The 5,807-nt window shown below is 39.6% G+C and overlaps 2 long non-coding RNA genes across 2 annotated transcripts; one reads left to right on the top strand and one right to left on the bottom strand.

Moving 5' to 3' along the window:
* Positions 1 to 919: 919 nt before the first annotated feature.
* On the top strand, positions 920 to 1,188 carry LOC149640753 (uncharacterized). The gene is made up of 3 exons (XR_016372228.1): positions 920 to 935; positions 999 to 1,094; positions 1,175 to 1,188. It is a non-coding gene; the product is annotated as an uncharacterized LOC149640753 (long non-coding RNA).
* A 2,963-nt stretch (positions 1,189 to 4,151) lies between these two features.
* On the bottom strand, positions 4,152 to 5,385 carry LOC149640752 (uncharacterized). The gene is made up of 3 exons (XR_016372227.1): positions 5,324 to 5,385; positions 4,536 to 4,614; positions 4,152 to 4,462 (listed from the first exon to the last, which is right to left on the bottom strand). It is a non-coding gene; the product is annotated as an uncharacterized LOC149640752 (long non-coding RNA).
* Between the last annotated feature and the right edge of the window lie 422 nt (positions 5,386 to 5,807).

Here is a 5,807-nt window from a genome sequence, read left to right as displayed (position 1 = left end):
TTGAAGTTCCCAGACAAAGTGGTCAGTGTTCATACGCCTATATTGCCTTTTTTCTTTTAGTTCTTTGGTTATTATTGGGCATTTTATCTTCCTGATGACGTAAGTCAAATCATGATCGGAAGCTCCACATGATATTGTCTTAGTTTCGACAATTCTATCGGGGTTGTTGGTATAGACGTGATCGATAAGTGTACTTGTCTCGATTGTTATATTTATGAAAAAAAATTTATTTGCGACTATTCGTAGGGAAGGAGAATTCTTGTTTGCCAGGTGTAAAACACTCGTGGGACACGTGGCATGGTGGCAAAATAATATTAAAGAGATTGAACGAAGTAAATATGTTTCCATTTTTAAATCTCTTGTCACACCCTTTATCAAGTGAATGAAACAGAACTTGTTTCATGTAGATTGGACTGAAATCTAAAGAACATAGATATTTATGTCACTGGGCTCCTCTACGTAATCATTTCTGGTGGTGCTCCAAAAATTGTTAAGGACAGGTCTTCACTATGAAGGTATTGTGCTATGATTACCTTGAATGAATCTTGAAGAACAGGTGGTCAATTGAAATCCAAATATTTATAGAGTTTGTGGTTGACTTGTCTTCACCATGTTATCAACGAGCATGAGTGGCACTTGGAGATAGGCATGTTCAGTCATTGCGACCATGAACCTTTAACTGAAGAGCAGCTGGAAAAACACCCCTGGTTACAAGCCAACTCTCCCACTTTCTTAAAATTAAGAAGCGAAGTTATGAGGAAGTACCTCTTGAAAAATATGGGATACTTCACAAACTTTAGGTATGCGTGAGTACCTAGAGATGAACTGTATCACCATTCATCACGCGCAAATCTTGTTTGTTACAGGCACACAGGCTTTCTCGAAAGTAACCACAGTCTAATTCTAATGTATGCCCCTAAAAGAATCGCTTTTGGGTATTTCTAACTTTGTTTCCATCGTTTACCATGTTGACATAGTAATTTTTGTCTGTGATGTAGCTACTGGGGCTACCAAATAAGGATTAAATTAGCCGCCATAGACCACAACAAGCACTGTGGAAGGCCTCGGGCTTATAGACAAGATGGACAGCCAAAGTAAAATTTCATTAATATACTTATTATAGCCTATGTGTTTGTAAAAATAAGCATAACGGTCATAAATGTGTGGTTTCCAGAGATACACGTGCCTGAAGTAAACGAACGAAGGCGTGGTACATTGTGCCAATATATGAGAAGAAAAAATATTCTTATATTCCGGAATTAATGCGGATCATTTTCGAACAGAGGGAAAACTTCAAGGTAAAAATAAAATCTGTTCTTTTTCAGCTATAAATTTATTATGATTTCTAGGGGTCATTGAAACAAAAAGTACCACTGGATGCTGATCACCCGTTAAGGATTGCCAAAACCAGAGGAATGGTAGAAGCCCCTTCAAAGGAGGAATTAAGAGAGAAACAGATATCTCGATTTTAAATGATAAGTAATAACTAATTTTCTTGGGAAATTACCGCAAAGCGACCCCCCACCACTCTAATAACTCGTAAGTCATGGGAAGGGAAATTTGCGGTCATCGTGCACTGTCAGTCCTTGAAGGGAAATGAAATCACTTTTCTAATGTCAAAAATAAACTTCAGCAATCCACGAAATAAGAGGTTTCGACAGTTGGAATGCTGAGGAATCAACGCTTATTAGGCTTGGGATCCTAGACATAAGAGACCCAACAAAGGCTTGGGATCCTAGACATAAGAGACCCAACAAAGGCTTGGGATCCTAGACATAAGAGACCCAACAAAGGCTTGGGATCCTAGACATAAGAGACCCAACAAAGGCTTGGGATCCTACACATAAGACACCTGACAAATCCATCACCACCCTCTTCTTTGGACCAACGATAGTCGTCCCCATCACCAACGGGTTGGTAAGATGGTGCCTACATGACAGAATCACTGCTATTTAGTATCAGCTCTGGCTTGATATTGATGGCCTGAAACTGACGAAACAGTTTGTTGATGGTCCTTGCAGGTCTTGAGCTAGGGACCTTGTAATGGATGCAGCGAGATGGCGTCATTTGGCATTGGTGACCTTTCATCCCGCATATACCCGCTTAGTCGGTAAACGTTAGGGGCGGCATGGTTTGGGCTGACTTGGCGGTATACCGGTGTCTCCTTGGTCACTTAGATGGACAACACATCCCCATACGATAAAGGACTTCAACCGTTGAAATAAAAGAGAACCAAAGCACGTAACGTATTATTACTTATTAGACTCTAAACTTGGCCTTAATACATCAGTTCATATTTCTTGTTTTATAACCCTCATACTTTATGACATCGGAGGAGAGGTTCCTCAGTATCACCACCATGAAGGGGCCGGATACCTTCCCGCAATTAGAAGCGCCAGAGGAGTTACCCACATCGGAGGCATCAGCGCGGAAGGACCTACATACCAATGTACCGTTACCATGTCTAGATGAGGAATGTACCGAACGCCCTGGAAGCGGAGTCAACGAAGGAAACATGATGCGCCAGTGTCGAACGAGAAGCCCAAATTCCTGTGCCACAAGCAACCAAGAAAGAACCCGAGTCGTTTTGTATCTCAAGCGATACAGGCTGTAAAGGAGTTTTCCTCCGCGGTCTAACCCGGTTTCTCCTTTCCATTAGTTAGTATGCTGTGGCATAGGGGCTAGCCACCACCCCTCTATGCAATGTAAAGGGACCCACATGTAAACTAGCCACAGGCTGAGTGTAGAAATCCCTTCATAGACAAAGCCTAGTTATTATTAGTCCATCTATATCTATATAAATCAAAGTCCTGACTGACTGACAGACTGATAATCAACGCCCAGCCCAAACCGCTTGCCCTAGAAAGCTGAAACTTTGCAGGAACGTTACTTAAAAGTAGTAGGCGCGTACTAAGAAAGATTTTTCCAATTCGCCGCCATCTTAAAAAATGGCGCGCTTAGTCACTTTTCATTTAGGTGCGGCATGGTTTGGGCTTAGTTGGCGGTATACGGGTGTCTCTCACTTAGATGGAAAACTGTTGGAATAAAAGAACTAAATGACGTAACGTATTATTTATTTATTAATTAATGGACTCTATAGTAGTAAGATGTTTTCTCTCGCCCGCTAACTAGCTTTAATGTACGGATTGTACGATTTGGTCTGTTACAGCCTTACTGGGCTCAGCAGATGGGATATTAGGCTTAATAGACACCTGCATTAGATACTGATTCTTTCTCTCCTCTTTGCTGCAGCTACAGTGAGGGTGCACAATATGCATTTGGCATCAGTGGTGGGACGTGACTCCTCCCACAATAATAATGACTATAATTAAAGGGTTCCACATCCACAAGTCGCTTGGTACGGATGAAATGACACTACCTAGCTTAAACTGCACTAGGTGAAAGTAGCGCCATTGTCGCGGAGCAAGATTTTTCCAGTGGAAAGTATATGAAAAGGAATTGCTGACCGACTTCAAAATATATTTCCATTGCATATTTTGAGTTTCTATTTTAGAATCAGATACCACGGTGAACTTCTTGCAAGGTTTTACAATAATAATAATAATATTGGCTTTTTATTGGAACAATCATTAAGGTGGAGTCCTAATTTACAATGATGTCCAGAGTTAATTTAATAAATAAAAGTAATGGATAATAACTTAGATTAAAAGTATAGAGCCTGTTTACAGATAATTGCAGCCTCATTGGTCAAAGTAGTAGTTGTAGTCCGTGGTATTTATATTTGCGACTTCCGTCGCGGAGGAGTATTTTCGAGTATTGGATATAAATGTATGTATATTTTTGAAAGTAATTGGTTTATTTGTTCACTTTGTTTATATATTGGAAATACTAAGTTGTCCCTTTGATAACGTGTGGCAGAATTGGGCTCAAACATGTTTGTTTGCTATTACAATTATGAAACTAAATTAGTCAAACGCAAAGGTGAATCTATTTCTTTTCAACGTCAATAAAGGATCAATGTATTGTATTTGTGGTTTATCATTATAATAAGCACACAGTAAGACCAAGTGTAAGTCACTGAACTAAATTAAATACTTACTAAAATAGGACGAATGCATTTCAATATCGTGGCTATGTAGGATCACATCCGCAAACCAAAATTTTGGAATAAAAAGAGTATAAAACAAGCGTTCAATATAAAACTATTTTATTTTTTTCCCGAGTGACCGAACATTCTCAAATATAATAAGTAAATCTTACACCTTCATTTCAGTTTAGACCATCTAAATAATCAAAAACAAACCACCCTTTCACAGCATGAAGTTAGAATAATAAACAGCCCGCGCCTTCAAACCGTCGTCTGCTCTAAGTCTAAACTGTTAAATGGCAACTTATGTCCAGCACTGGTAGAAAAAAAAGGTCTGATCATAAACCAACCTTAAAAATTAAAGGTGGCAGCACATTCTTGGATTTTTTTGAAGCTGTGCGGACAAGTACAACTCTAGGGGCGAATCGTGAGCAGATTTCCGCTTTAAAGTTTAGTGAAACGTGTGAAATTCCGTTAAACAACTTACTTTCACCTTGTTGGGCCATCGAAATGGCGACGCAACAAGCAAATAAGAGACAAATCAGGATTCCTCGAGACATTGTTTTCTTTTCAGTTCAAAAAGAAAGTTTTAAATTAAAGAAAAGATCTTCCGTGACACGCGGTGTTATCCCCTTTAATTAACCGACATCGACCGATTATGTAACCCGACGTAACCGACACCGACCGATTATGTAACCCGACGTAACCGACATCGACCGATTATGTAACCCGACGTAAGCGACATCGACCGATTATGTAACCCGACGTAACCGACATTGACCGATTATGTAAGCCGACGTAACCGACATCGACCGATTATGTAACCCGAAGTAACCGACATCGACCGATTATGTAACCCGAAGTAACCGACATCGACCGATTATGTAACCCGACGTAACCGACATCGACCGATTATGTAACCCGACGTAACCGACATCGACCGATTATGTAACCCGACGTAACCGACATCGACCGATTATGTAACCCGACGTAACCGACATCGACCGATTATGTAACCCGACGTAACCGACATCGACCGATTATGCAACCCGACGCAACCGACATCGACCGATTATTTAACCCGACGAAACCGATATCGACCGATTAGTTAACTTAATGAAACCCAAGACCCATATTTCGAAAACTAAACCGACTAATTCCTAAATTAAACGAGTTTAAACATAAAATCGAGTAAAATAGAGAGAAAACAATTTCGAATTATTTTCAACAAGTTAAAAATGCCGTTTATAAAATAGTCAAAGTTTTCTTACTTACCGGCGAATTGAAGAGCGTAGAGTTTAAAGTTGACTTCGAAGTTCTCCGAGAGAGAGTGTGTGTGATGATTCGGCAACGAAATATGCTCTTTTATACAAAATTTTATCGGTGAAGCTCGTGACATACAATATCAACTATTTTTAAACTACACGCGCTCTCGAAGTAAAACAACACCATGGCAAAACGACGTATCTGCCAAAAACATTGTACGTTATTCATCTGAAATATTCAAAAAGATACGTGGTTTTTAGGGAGTTACTGTATTTTTCCGAGTTGTTTTATTACACGTGCTTGTTATATGAAACATTGGGAAATATTCTTCACCATCTGTGACTTTGTCATGAATTCGTTCAAATACATCCTTGAATGTCTGTTATCATGAATCTATACACCTAATGGGAATGAATCATTGTGTAGTCAGTCAAATTATTATTGTATCTAGGCGAGTTTTATGGGAGGAGCTAAGTTAATCAGAGCGCTGGGA

The sequence above is a fragment of the Phalangium opilio genome, unplaced genomic scaffold (assembly GCF_054372755.1).
Source record: "Phalangium opilio isolate 3A_F unplaced genomic scaffold, DU_Popi_V2 ptg000093l_1, whole genome shotgun sequence".
NCBI lineage: Eukaryota > Metazoa > Arthropoda > Arachnida > Opiliones > Phalangiidae > Phalangium > Phalangium opilio.
This window is presented reverse-complemented; position numbering and strand designations above follow the sequence as displayed.